Source organism: Numenius arquata, chromosome 18, assembly GCF_964106895.1.
Source record: "Numenius arquata chromosome 18, bNumArq3.hap1.1, whole genome shotgun sequence".
Classification (NCBI taxonomy): Eukaryota; Metazoa; Chordata; class Aves; order Charadriiformes; family Scolopacidae; genus Numenius; species Numenius arquata.
The window spans coordinates 12531482-12546193 of NC_133593.1; positions in this window are offsets into that span (position 1 = coordinate 12531482).

Below are 14712 nucleotides of genomic sequence, written 5' to 3' on the forward strand. Positions count from 1 at the left end.
GGCTCGTCTTTGTGCTCCAGATCCCCCGGTGTGGGGCTCACTGCGGGGGTCTCAGCCCCATCACTGCTCCCCAATTCCTCCCCTGGCACCAAAGCCCAGGGAAGCCATGCGGGACCACAGTCAACTGAGCTGGTTCACAAGGAAAGCCATTTTAATGAAACGTCGGGGCTGATGAAGAAAACTACCAAAAATTCCCCAAGCAGTTTCCCTGCAAGGCAGGTTTTTTCCCACACTCAACAAGCTCTAAGCTCTACACTTATCACACTGAGCTTTAATTAACCAGGATGTTTTAGTCAGAAAAAATAAGCTATCGTGCCATTAAAAGCCATGTTGATGTTCATTCCACATACATTTCCCTTCTTATTTTGTATTCAATAGCAGCATTTTAGACACGGAAACAGGCGTGCAATTCCCTCAAGCATTCAGTTTCCTTCAGGAAGTTGAGGCTCCGATGACTCATAAGCACCACCGGAACCAAACACAAATGCTACATCTGAAAACAGAGAAGGGTTTAACACTTGGATGTTTCAAAGTGAACAACTGCCACAATAAACAAGCTGGAAACAAGATTTCCCCATTAAATTGCAGCTACATTTTGCCCTGCTGCCCATCTGATTCAGGTTACCCCGACCGCTCTCCTGTGGCCTGGAGCTCAGAGCCACCTCCAGCCCCACCACCACCTCTCACCAGCTTGTCTTCAAGGCAGAACTTGCTCACGCTTCCCATTTCTCCTCTCTTTCCACAACAGCCACCGCAGAGACCCACAGGATGAACCCTACGCATACACCCTCCCCACCGTTCTGTGACCTGTGCGAGGTCCATCGTGTCAATGAGCCACCTTCCCCAGGTGCTCTGGTTCCAAAAATCCAGGCCCCTGCAGCTGACGTCCCCAGAGGCCACAGGCAGTAGAAAGGGGTAAACCTTACCAGGAACAGGGGGCATAATAGGAGAGAAAATGGTTTTGCTTCCTGGAAACCAACTGCAAAATGGGGCCTTTAAAGCAACACTAAAAAAAGCGTGAACGTCATCACCAGCCTTCGGGTGCAGTTCAGCCATTCTGCACTGCTTTCTTCATTTTCCATTAAACTCATTTCTACTAAAACCTATTATTCACTGCTAAGACCAAGCCACTACTCCACTACAGCAACATTAACCTCCATAAAATAATTAAAGGATGGATTATCAGCATGAGACCTTACGTGTCACCTCTCTGGAACCTAATGTGTCTTTCAATGGCCTAGAATATAATGAGATGTTCAAATATAGAAAGTTGAGTTACCGCTTTTCTCAGTTGTGACATTTATTCAGCCAGAAAGATCCAACTTCTCAACTGTGTTACTTATAATTTACTTTTGACCCTGGTAGTTGAGAGCAATCTTTAAGGAAGCTATTCCTTTGAACCTCCTTTTTATATTAGCATTTAATTACTCTAACAAATTTCCAGATGTACAAATTATAATGGACTGTAAATCAGCTCTTGCCCTTTGAACCACAATGTCTCTTAGGACGGCATTTTTATCCTTCTTCATACTCAGACCAGCAACGTATCTATCTGTCAGCATGTGTTCTTGTTCCTTACACCTTCTATTTATTTTCAGTTAATTGCTCTCAGGTCAGGAGCTTTTCCTGTTGCAGAACTCAGCCCACCACAGAACGCCGCGGTGCAGTCACAACCTGCAGGCCTCCACTGGCACCATCACGCTATTTTTCCTACAAATACAGCAACTCACGTGCACATCCAAGGAAATGCAAGAAACATATCAGAAAGTATACAGTTTCTGCAGATGGGGCACGGTCATCGTCATTTCTGACCCAGCCCCCCGTGAGAGCACCGCCAGAAGAAGGGCGGCTCTCGGTCACGTGAAGCGGTGTCACGCACTCCCATAAATGCAAAGAGATACGATTAAACTGCATTATTAAAATGAAATGCTTTACGCAATAGCTAAGATGATGCGATAAGCCCAGAGATTTTTACATGAAATCAATTCTAATTAATGCTATCTCATTTCATCAAGCGGGCCTCCCCCTGCCCCCCCATTCACCGCAGAGCTCTCTCTCCCCTGCCTTAGGAGCCCACTTGTCCCCTCCCTGCACAGGGGGGGCTGCAGCTCCCGCTCTGGTCCTGCCCACCCTGGGGACACCAGGCGGGATTTTCCAAGGCTCAGGGAAGCCTTGGCCAGAGCCGCTCCAGGTCCTGCTGCGGGGCAGGAACACGGGGCTGCCCCCAGTCCCTTCAGCGGAGCCACCGCAACGCCCCCGGGTTTGCCGTCCGGAGACGCTGTGTCATTGCCAGCTCTTGCATTAGGGAAAAGGAGAATAATTTTCTCTGGTGGACCATACTGGAGAGATCTTTCAAGGTCAGTCCTGCACCAGTGGGGTGGGTCAGAAGAAATCCTGCGTAGCTGGAGCACTTCCTGCAGACAGACACTGACTGGATTACAAGCAATTATCATAAAACCACCGCAGAGGCAGAACAAACGACCAGAGCCTCTGGTTTAAGCTATGTCAAAAGTCTGCATTAACCTATAATGCTTCTGAAATAAAGCACTTAGTACCGCCTTAGCAAAATTATACAGCTCATTTCATAGAAGAAAATTCACGTCACAATGGATAAAAAATACAGATAGGGAAATGATTTAAAGGAAACACCTTGCTAATGATGAGAACATTTCTTTGATGAGTAGGGTTATAAAGGAGCGGTCTGAAGTAAAACTACATCCTTCATGAAGCATCAAATATGCTGGAAAATAAACCAAATCTTCCATGCTGACTTACCCTATTAAAATGATGTTCTGGAAAATTGTCAAACGCATACAGTACGTGCACGTGTGACCACACGGGTGGCCAGGAGCTCCGTCCCTGCCTCCCGTCCCCAGGGGTGCCGTGGCCAGGACCCCCAGCCTGGGGAGGGCACGGCACCCACCGCCGGGGAGCCCGCGGACACGGCTGCGGTTTGGCCACCGCGCTCCGCTGGAGTAGCTTTTGTTAAAAGACTGTGCAGAACATTTGTTTTCTTCAAAACTGTATTTCTTTCGCAGTCACTCATTTAAATGGATTCCACTGTGCCTGCTTTATGCCTCTCTCCATTCCAGCAGAGACTAAATTAAGCTTTGAAGTTTAGTGAGAAATCCCAATGGCATAAGACTTCAATGCTATTTCCTGAATCCTGGGGAATTAAAGAAGGGGGGAGAGCAAGAGAAAAGAAAGCAGTCTTCTCTTTATTGTTTCCTACAGCTTGATCCTGAAATAACTGACTTTGACAATAACCTTAGCGCCTAACTTTATGCATAATTCATACATACTAAAACATGTAAATAGTTTTCAAAGGTTAAAATAAAATCCCTTTCCTATACAGGTTACAATTATTTAATATTTTTGACATACCAACTTACATCATTAATATTAAACGGCAGATAGGGGAAAAAGTGACCTGAAACAAGCGTGTATGTTTCTCCTCAGTATGGAACAGCTACACACCGCTCAGAAAACTGGCAGACTACAAATGTGCACAAGGTTTTCCAAAAAGGACGGAAGAACTAAGCATTTTGATTTTGCATAAAGCTGTGTAGCTGTCAGTTTGCCACTGACTAAGGACATACCCCATCACAGTGTCTGTCTGCGAGGGTTTCCGGGCATAGTAATAGTCTTAGGAGATCAAGTAGTAGCATTACTTCAGTTTTTAGGAATAATAATGATCATTTAGTCCCAATTAGAAGATAAATTAAGTGTTTGTATTCGACTAGTACAACAATAAGCAGGATGCACCAGGAGTATACGCTGGTGTGGACTGGTTTGCGCTGTGTCCCCCTGCACGGCAGAACTCCCAGAGCCACCTACCACGGGAACACCTGGAGATGCTGTGAAGTTTGGACAAAATCCATAGGCAGTGACAGCACAGGAGGAGGGTCCTGAGAAGGGACTCGTTTGTAATCACCTCAGATGGAAGAGTTTACTGTGAGATTACATTAAAATTAAGCATGACTAATTTTCAAGTTCCAGTATGAAATTTATTGGGCATTTTCTTACCCATTTAGTCTATAGCAACTTGGTTCTCACCTGGCTGTCTTCAAGACACGCATGAGAAGAGTGTGCAAAGTGTGCCAGAGACAGTAACAGCTTGCTATCAAACCTCCATGGTCCGAGGAGGGAACGCGTGCCCACGCCGAGTGCGAGAGCCCGTTTCCTGCTATACTCAGGAAACCAGGAGAAAGAGAGGAACAAAGTGACAATGGCAGGCTGGACAACTTGCTGAGTCCCTAAAGACCATGGCATGGATGTGGATAGAGCAATTCCCAGTGCTAAATAGCTATACAGTGGGGGAAAAGTCATCAAAATTCCATGGAAAATAAAATAAATCACATTCTCAAATACAATTGTAACAAACCAAAAAATGAAAGCTGCATCAGGGTAAATCAGTCCTCTTCAAACCTCAAGATACCAACTAAAAACTATTCTAAACCCAAAAAACCTCTGCAAATTCCATGCTCTTTGGGCAATGTCAAAGGTGCCATTTCACCCACCACTGTCACAATTAAATTCCCCCGTTGAAGGGTGAACAGCCCTGAGCTCTCAGCCTGCATTTCTTTCTCCTAACGCTCACTCAGGAAGGAGAGAGACAGAAAGTCCTGCCTTTGACAACTCTTTCCCAGCTGTGACCAGGGCTGTCCCTAATTGCCAGGGACAGAAATCCTGTTGGGCTCTCCATGCCAGCCCTTCAATAGCACAGAATATTCCCCGGGGCTCCCAAGTTATTATCTAGTGCTTTGTTTAGTCTCTCCAAGTTCTGTGTTGATGTCTGTGTAACTAGTACCCAAGCGCCTCTCAAGTTAATTACATCCCTAAGAAAGATCAATAAATTTCCATGGACTCCTCAGTTCTGCAGTTGAGGTCACTTGCGCACACCAGAGAGGGGCGAGGTACCAGGTATTAGATGCCGACAAGAACATCCTGCATCCTCTTCCTCGCTGGCAAAAACTGCTTATGGAAAATGACCCTGTTCAAAGTGTCCCAAATTAACAGAACAGACTCGGGGGAAAAAAAAACGGGCACTGCCAAAGCAGCACTCACTGGAAAAGGTTTGTTTTAGTTCAGGGTACAGTAACTTTACAATTTCGGATTATGGTTGGTTGTTTTTTAAGTGATTGAAGGTGAAGCAACATCCTTTCTGGGCCTGTTTTCTTCCTCAGAGTAATTACATTCACGCACACACAAACTGTCCTTTCACCTCTCATTTGAAGTGGCAGCAATACGAGAGAGTAAAGAGGGTAAATAAATGGAAATCTCAAACTTTTTCTGGGACAGGAAACAAAATCTTCCGCTTGTATCTACAGTAGCATTAAAATTAAGTTCTGAGCTTTTTTAAACAGAGAGGTTTATTACAAACGCTTACACAAGCTCCATCAACCCAGCACGTACAGCAGGCACAACAAAGCTGTTTTCAATGTACTTTCTGCGTTATTTGACCAAGGACTGCTAATGATGTTTCATTTGCTATTGCTGTAAGTATACAGGCAGCCATAATCGGCACAGAAGATGCAAACCCCATGCCCATGTTCTCTGGAGCTGCGTGAGAAATATTCTTGGTTTATAGGATACCCACAGCCCAGCACTAGCCCACTTCTCTCAAGTTAGAAAAGCTAAAATGCTTAATTTTATCACACCCTGCGAGATATATGCTAATTGTAAATATAGCCAAGTTGGAAATTGCTAAAGCACTAGCATATATGCAAAATACCTTTAATCAGAACCACACAGAGTGGAACTTCCAAAACAACTTCTTTCCACAGCATTTCATGAAAACTGATACTGCTATTTGTACTCAACTAACTGCCAAAAATAAAAATAGGCCTATATCAACTGTGTTGAGAAATAAAAGTTACATAGCATCAGAACATCAAATTCTGGTCAATCCTGCCAATTTTATCTGAATGAGGAGCACAATAAAACTTTAAAAAAAAAAAAAAAAAAGCCGAATGAAAAACAAGAATGGCTTTTATTTAACTAATTCAAGAATTAATGAAAATAAAGATTTGCTGTCGGTTGCGAGCTCAAACGAACACAACATTATTCTAATAATGGCTTACTACATTATTTTTCTGCTAGAATGCAATATTGATTGGAAATCCTTGGGATGGAACAAATTGAATATTTGAGGAAATTTAACAACTGTTTATTTACAAACGCAGATGCCTGTTCTGTGACGTGCAACGAGCCTGTATCAAGCCCTGGGCGCCGGCAGAGGGGTCCCAGCTCAGACCCGCGGGTGGTTGCTCTGGGCAGAGTTTCCCCGAGCAAAGGTGTGACTCGGTCCTGTCTCTCCCCAGACCCGCCGCTGGGACCCACCTCGTGCCGGGTGGTGGGTTAGAGGGTCGCTGAGCCCCAGGAGAGCAGGGCTGGCACCTCCCCAGGGCACCCGGCCCCACCACCCCCTGGAGCTCGCCCCAGGCTCCTGCCCCCCGCAGCGACCCCAGCCGCCCCCAGCCTTGTGCTTGCTGCAACGCGTTCACGAGGGCCACGCATTTAACGAGAGTCACAACCTGCTACGCACAAGTGCTGGGCCACCGAGAGCTGCCACGATGCCAAGCTGGCCTCAGAGAAACACAGAGAAACAAGGACTATACCCAGAGATTTGTCACTCCCCATTTGTGGCTACTGAACCCACTGCGCCTTGGACGTAAATTTCTGGATTCCACAGAAAGCTACAACTTAATAGGTGCCGAGGTCTCGTGGCTATAAGCTTTTGATTATCCTAATTCAATAAACACTTTTCAAACAGCTTGCTGGGGGGAAATCACATCCAGCAAGAGAAAAAATTCCATTTGCTCCTTAGTGCACAACATGAAACGTTTCGGTCCTGACCCTGCAGAACCCTCCTTTGCCACAACAGCACCATCGGGTCTGCCTGTCCGTCCTGATCAGTGTTACCAACAGCACGGCACAGCCTCCCTGCCTCCAGCAGGGCTGCCTCCAGCTCCTAAAACAGTCAGTGCACATATTTAAATTAGAAACAATAGCACACACGCGCTCTATAAATAATTTCCAATGTGTCAGCAACATGCAGAAACCTCAGGAGGCAGCTAAAGCCTCCGAGAGTGCCCGTATTTAAATTATTTCTGCTTTCTTAGGTTTTAATTTCTGTTTTATTTATGCTGATTTAAAATTTACTAACGTTACCAAGCCCAACTGCAGACTTTTAAATTAAGTAAGTACCTGCAAGATAGAAGGGGATGGAAATTAATAGAACGATATCATGAAATACCAAATTGGCTTATTTATTCTACATGAGCTATGCATGAAATGCACATTTTGTTTCAAACACACCACAAAGACCTTAAGACCGGCTTAACCCAAAGCGGACAAAATCTTTCTCCCCATTTGACCCCGGCTGTGGATCCGGGCAGCACAGCCCCGTCGCTGCGGGGACGGTCCCCCAGTGGCCACCGAGGCTGGCCAGGACGGGCAGAGAGCACCAGCCACCGACTCTGCCTCCCTCCACACTGTCAGGTCTCGGTGTGCAAAGACAACGTGGCAAGAGGGGAATGTGAGGAAGGGTGTCGAGAGGAGACAGCGTAAGGGTGTCACAGCGCCCACCTCCCAGTCACGGAATTACAAACATCAACGCGATCACATCCACAAAGCTCAAAGCCCCTTTAGTATGGCCAGGTCTACAAACTGCAGGTCTGTTGTACTGCTGAGTGTTTGGTCTCAGAAGTCAAGAAAAAAGAGAGAGCAGGTTTTCAGTAGCAATTTGTCTCAACACAGGCTTTAAACCCTCAATTTATCTCTGTCGTTGCCAACATTTAGCTTAATCTGTTGCTCTGTCTCTTTCTCACTACTCAGAATCCCAGAAGGATAAGGAACTGATATACATAAAGAACCGAATTTCAATTAATGCAGGCTCTTGCTAATTTTTCCAACACATAACTAAAACATTTTAGCTCACTATTTTCTCATTGCTGAGCCTCTAGAGAAAATACTTCTACGCACTTATTTTTTCTGCAAGTCGGTATTTATCACCCACCATGGCTGTGCCAATGCCATGAAGGTTTGCAAGCAACGCCTGTCTTCCACCTTCCCAGAAGTAAATATTTCTATTAAAATGAGAAGCAATTTAAATATTAGCATGAGGTTTCCAAACAGATTTAAATAATGCCCCAGCTGCACAGTTCTTGCTTGGTTCATCGTTTTAAAGGAGAACATACAATATTAACCAAACAAATACATTTCATCTTCTTTCAACACACCACCATTAACAGGGTAACACCAAAACACACACGAAAAGCACAGATTTCTCTGTAGAAGTGACATCTTTCAGCAGAGCCATTGTGTTTGCTCTCACGGAAAGACGGGATGAGCTGATAACACCAGAGCAGCTCCCAGAGACCCCTCTGCCCCCCCAGAGCCAGCCACACCAAGCTCCTCAACACCGAGAGCAAGAACCAGTGTCCCGTCAACCCACAGCTACAGGCAACAGCCAAGGAATCACCCGACACGGCACATGCAGTAACAGTTCTCCCCCAAGAAGATGAATTTCTAAGCACTGATTGTCTTTTGCCAAAGTCATTGAAAGGTTCGTTACGCTGCCCCAGGGAACGTGAGCCTTTGCTCTGGCTGAAAGCTCTCCTGGAGCTGAGCACCAAAGAAATGAGAACGTTTTACTTACGGAGCCAAGCAGAGTCCCAACAAGCCCGCAAGAGCCAGCAGTCCTGGTTCTTCAGCATTTCCCACTTTGCCAGGAGTTTCCCTCACCGAAGCACTCACTCTCTGTCTCGGTCCAGGCAGAGCCTCAGGGCACAGCAAGACCCCCGCCACAGCCCCTGCCCGCAGAGGGGCACAAACCAGCAGTGTTCCCACACCACGGCAGTGTTCCCACGCCATGACATGGCCCACCAACAGCAGTGGAATGACCTGCTCAGGCACAGGAACCAGGGGCCTCACCATCATCTCTCCCTCCACCCCACCAGCACCTGGGGACCAGCCCAGCCCCTCAGCAGCAGGACACAATTACCACCTCGTTTAGAAGAGGAGGACCTGCCCTAGCTATGAAGACCACTGGTCCTTCAGCAGCTCCAAGCATCTTATTCTCACCTCTGAAGAACAGCCAGTGGACCAGAAGACATGAAGTGATTAAATCCGTTAATCCTGTTGGGGAAGAGCAAGGGAAATACCCCACCCTGTGATGGCTGATTAAAGGCAGGAGTGGGGATGTTTTGGCGTGGAGTTAACTGGGAATAACTCTTGCTGATACTGTGCTTTGTGGCCCTTTTCAGAAGGATCAAACACCAAGCCTGGTCCTGAGGGCCATGAGCCCCAGGGCTGAAGGTGAACCCGTGGCGACAGCAAGCTGTCCCCAGCAGAGCTCGGTGACCCGGTCCTCAGCGCAAAACCAAACCCCAGCAGTCGCTTGCGGTGGCCATAGCTCAGATGCTTTGATTGCTCCCCTTGGTTTACCCAGCCCACCTCGGTAGCCGTGCTGTGTCCTGCCAAGGTACAAGCAGAGGGGCTGTGGGCACACGCTGGGCACAGCCAGTGCCAGGGGCTCTGCGGGGGACGAGCAGGAGGAACACGCTCCATGTGCATGTGTGGACACCGTGACCACGCCGACCCGGGCACTGCACCCAAAATACAACTTTCAGCCTGATTTTAACAGCAACGCAAACAAAACTGAGCCCCGGCCTCAGGAAAGAAAACATCGATTTAGTACATTAGGCCAAGCAAAGCTTTCTCATATTGCCTCATTTTCTACCAAATTAAAAACAGCCTTTTGAATATTTTTGTCACCAAACAACGTTTTCTTTCTAAGAAGTCAGTCTAGAAATAACCGCACCGCTATCTGACAAGCCGAAAGGTAAGGGCCCGTTCAGTCTCTTTCTGGCGTTGGTACCACTTCGCATCTCCGTTTTGTGCCACTGAGTCATTAATCCCCTCTATCCACGCGCCATTCAGGTTTCTTCCCTGCTGTTTTCCGCATAAAGTGGTGCTCTGTATCTTCCAAGTCTCTGTTTATCGACTAAAATAAAGAAAACAAGACTGTACAAAAAAGGCTATGCTTGTCCTCTTCAGCTTCAAAAATTATCATGGGTTTTTTTTAACTTGAAACTATAATTTACCACATAGTTGAGAAAGCCATTTTAAAGACATTGTATTTTCCCTTTGTGAAATCTTTATTTTTATACCTCTTAATTTTTATGTCAATGCAAAAAGTGGTACCAGTTATTCTCTGGATCAGTTAGCCATTTCAGGACAATTTGGTATTTTCTTTTGGTAAGAATTGGGACCAAAACCTGCGCAGGCGCTGGCTGCGGGACAGGCTGTCACCACCGCAAGCAGGAGCTGTACCTGGGAGTGCTGCTGGGGGACAGCAGGGACTTTCTCTCCTAATAAAAACTCCAGTTTTTATCTCCTTCACTTTTCTGTGAAATACCAACACGGAAGCGCACGGACCGTTCACAGTGTGAGTTACACACACGTAAACCTTTGCAGGACACTTTTCATTACCGGAGTGCCCGTTACTCCCTCTCTGTACAGTCTGCTTAGGCTTGGGGAACGCTGCCAGGATCCATCCTGTCAACACCTGAATTAAATAACTTTTAACAAAAGCCATAAATGGCTTTTAAAAGTCATGAGCATGTCTCCAGCAATCGATAAAACAAGCTTGTTGCAGCCATGGAAAGACTCCAGGCACAGGCGATGATCAGGCTGGGTTCCCTGCCCTTTGAGCATCCTGCGCTCTGCAAACGGGCTTGGGGAAGAAGCCAGAAAGCTCACAAAAGGGATGACTCCATTAGCCCAGAGGTAACACCAAGGTGCTGTATCCTTCATGTTCACCGAGGTATCCGAAAGAGTGCAGCCAACAATCGTTAAAGGGTAAAGGGGGCACTTGGAAAAACATGTGAAGAATAATCCTGAGAAAAAAGTGTCTAGCTCAAAAGCTGCCCCGAGACATTAATGGAACTAAACTAACCTGACTGCCATTAAGGGGCAACATTAAAGAAGCAATGACACAGCCTGACCTTCCTTGGACCGAAAATGGTCTTTTTGGTTTCCTCTGAGTTTGGCTTTAAACTAAAAGCCCATTCTTTGCTCCCCTTCGGCTTCTATAGGCTTTTTGTTCTCCAGATTCTGCACCTGGCAATTTTAAACTTTACTTGGCTTTCACCTTACATCTCAGTGCACTTTGCACAATGCATCCTGCCAGCAGCTTCTGCAAAGGAACAGTGCGATACAGGAGCTGAGAGCCTGCAGAAGCCGGGCTGGAGTCTGGCCCTCAGGTCTGTGGAGGAGAGGGACAGACCCTCCTCGGGGTGCTGCGCTCCCAAAGGGTGTCCCACAGCATGCATCTCTGGCGGTGTGGGCTCCAACCCCCCTGGATCATGTCCATCTGCCCGGGACGAGGCCAGGAGAGACCAGAGGCACTGGGATCTGCAAAGCAGGAGAGTTGTGGTGCACAGCCCGGCACAGCACAGCTGGCGTTTGCCAAGCTGGCAGAGGGTTAGAAAGCCGGCCCCTTAACTTCCCAATCCGTGAAATAAGGGCAGTCTTTGCACCTACAAAATAAGGTTTTACAAACAGCCCCGACTGCCCTGTGGACGCTGGATGCTCTGCCCACGCTGCCCCTGGGACTGTGGGGCCGTCCCCGCCAGGCGAGCACCCATGAAGGCACCACGCAGGACAGATGACAAGGGATGACAGAGAGGGGCCACTGCCCCCACGTTGCCTTCGAGGACACCAGCTTTCAAGACCAGACAAAAAGCATCTCATTCTCTGCTCTCACCCCTGCTGAATTCACCTGAGCTTTGCCATAAAGTTATATGGCTCAGGAGTCAGGCATCCTGCTGTTCTAGTGCTGTCAAGGACCATTTCTTGAGCTGGTAAAAGTCAGCATCATTCTGTAGACTTCAAACAGATTTTTTTCTTTGGTTTATCAACTGCTGAGGATCATCTCCTTCAGCCATTTCAGGGTAATAAAAAGGTTGTTTAAAAAACCCATTACAACTGATAAACAGTCCATGCGAGGAAACATTAAAAAAAGATTTTTACGTGCAAGTTGTAAGTCTGAAGAGATACCTCAATGATATTTTATATTGCTACCTGTGCAATAAAACTGACAAGGGAGTCATGAAGCGACTTGGGTTTGGATACACAAAAGGGCAAACAGAGGGGAAAGTGCTGCACTTAAGTAGCAGAGATTTCAGATTTCCATGAAAACGAGATTAGCAAGAGAAACAAGTATCTCGGCCATCACAGTCACTGCCTCTGCCAGAAGGAAGTGAAGGACCTACATGTGGCACGTGAAACAGAAATGAGAATTAAAAAGGCTGCGTTAAATTATTATACGTGCCAGATGTCACACCTCATAACACCTTGTGGAGGAACACAAACCAAACATTCATGGAAATGACACGTGCCCACGTGCTTTGTCCAGCTTCCCGGCCCGAGGTGGCCACACGCTGGCTGGACTCAGCCGACGCCACGCTCGGGGCCGAGCTCCCGGTTAATCTCTATCAGCCACGGGCCTGGCGGCCCCCCCCGACCGGGAGTCGCCGTGGAGGCCAAGGACACCCCCACCGGGCCACAAGCCCCTTCTGGCCGGGCAATGGCAGCGCGCACGGCGCAGAGGGCTGTCCCGGGGGGTGTCCGGGCAGGCCCCCCGTCCCGTCCCGTCCCACCCCTCACGCTCTCCGCCCGCACGCACCTCGTTATCCCCATCACGGCAGCCTGGCTGCCAGCCCCGCGCCCGGCACCGCCGCCGCGGACGCCCCCGCAGGCCCTTCGGCGCGGGTGTGCTGGGCACGGGGGGCGCTGCGGCAGGGGAGCCCGGGCAGGTGAAGGACGGGCCAAACAGAGCGCGCTTACCTCCAGCTGCTAAATCCGGGCGGGGCCAGGACCGGCGGCGGGAGATCCGAACGCGCTGTAACCGACGCCAGCCCCCGGTGGCCCCGGCCGGACCCGCGGCGCAGCGCGGGGGGCGGTGGGTCCCGAACCGGCGCCTTGACGGCGCGGAGGCCCCGCGGGCGAGGCCCAGCCCCGGCCGTCAGGGAGCGCGCGGCGGGGGCTGGCCCGGCGGGTCCGGCCCGGGGCCGCGGCCCTTGAGGCTTTTCCAGGACGGCGGCCGTGAAGCTGCAAGAAGTCGTCCAAGGGCGGCCAAGAGAGACTGCGGAGCCTTGGGGCGGCTGATTAAGGGCTCGGGAGCGCAAGTCGCGTCCCCCTCGGTCCTCCCGGTTGCGGGGAAGGACCAAGGGCCCCGCAGATCAATACCTGGCTCCGAGCAGGGCCTCGGCAGCAGAACCGCGGGTTTGTTGGATGTCAGTCTGCGCCACACTGGGGCTGCTGGGGACAGAGGGGGTGCACCTTTTTCAAAGGGGGAAAGGGATCTTTGACAGGAGTTGGCAGAGCTCGTCAGAAGAGCTTTAAACTGGGTTTGAAGGAGGTAAGGGATTAAACTAAGCTGGCTGGAGACAGGCCTGGGGGCAGCGTGCCATGTCTGAGGGACAGTGTGCTCGCAAGGGCCTTAGGTCTGCTCCGTGGTGTGCTGAGGACACTGCAGCACTTCTGAAATATCTTTACACTAACGCCTGCAGCGGGGCGAGACACCAGCCCAGGTTGCCCAGAGAAGCTGTGGCTGCCCCATCCCTGGAGGGGTTCAAGGCCAGGTTGGAGGGGGCTTGGAGCAGCCTGGTCTGGTGGGAGGTGTCCCTGCCCAGGGCAGGGGGTGGCACTGGGGGGGCTTTAAGGTCCCTTCAACCCAAACCATTTGTGGGGAGAAAACAAGAGGAACAAGAAGGATTGGCCCAGCCCAGCAGCTATAACAGCATCGGCATAAACAATGAGAGTTCACCCATTAGTCACATACAGTAGCCATTGTATAAATTAACTCAGACATTCAGTGGAAATACAGTTAGGATGTGAGCTGGCTTCCACTAAAAATTATTTACTCACCTTGGGTAAAAGACCGGAGTAATATTTTTAAGTTTGTTTCAATTTTGTTTCAGCTACAACAGATTTATCAACAGTTTTCCATTTTCTAAGACTCCAGAGTTCTTGCATTATTCAGAGGCAATCCTTCCTGTAATCATTCTTTACAATGAATAGGTACCATATAAGATTACTCTTAACAGGAAAAAGCAGTATCCATTAAACAGCTGATGCACCGGTAGAGCATGTGCCCTGTTCGGGCCATGGAATACTTGCAGCCGAGTAGGCTCACGCTATTCCCGTTATCTCTGTAATATCAGATCAATTTAGCAAACATAATAGGGAATCACAGGCAGAGTTAATAGCCCCTGGGGAAATCTCTTTCCAAAGGGCTCCTAGTAGTAGGCGAGACTGGTGAGATAACGGGCAAATAACCAGGAGTGTTGTGGATGAAATGGTTTTGAGGAGGGTTTCTGGGAACACCGAGCTGGCTTTCTTATGGACTGGCTTCTATTCCCACATTTCCTAAGGTGAGACGAAAGCAGGGAGGAGGTTTCCCTGGGTGCTCCTTGAGTGGCTTTACCAGGTCTTTGTCCTCCCCAGAAGGAGCCACCTCTGCCGCTGTCTTTCTCCAGTCCTGTGCAGTTATTTCCTCTCTTCTTTTCACAAGACCTGGAAATTAAAATTATTGCTAGGAAGCATATGTAAATAAACCCCAGGTTTAGCTGTGAGGGCCTGAAGAATTGCAGAGCCAGACCAGAAGTCCTCCAGGTCCCAGCAGGGGCTTTGAGCCATTCC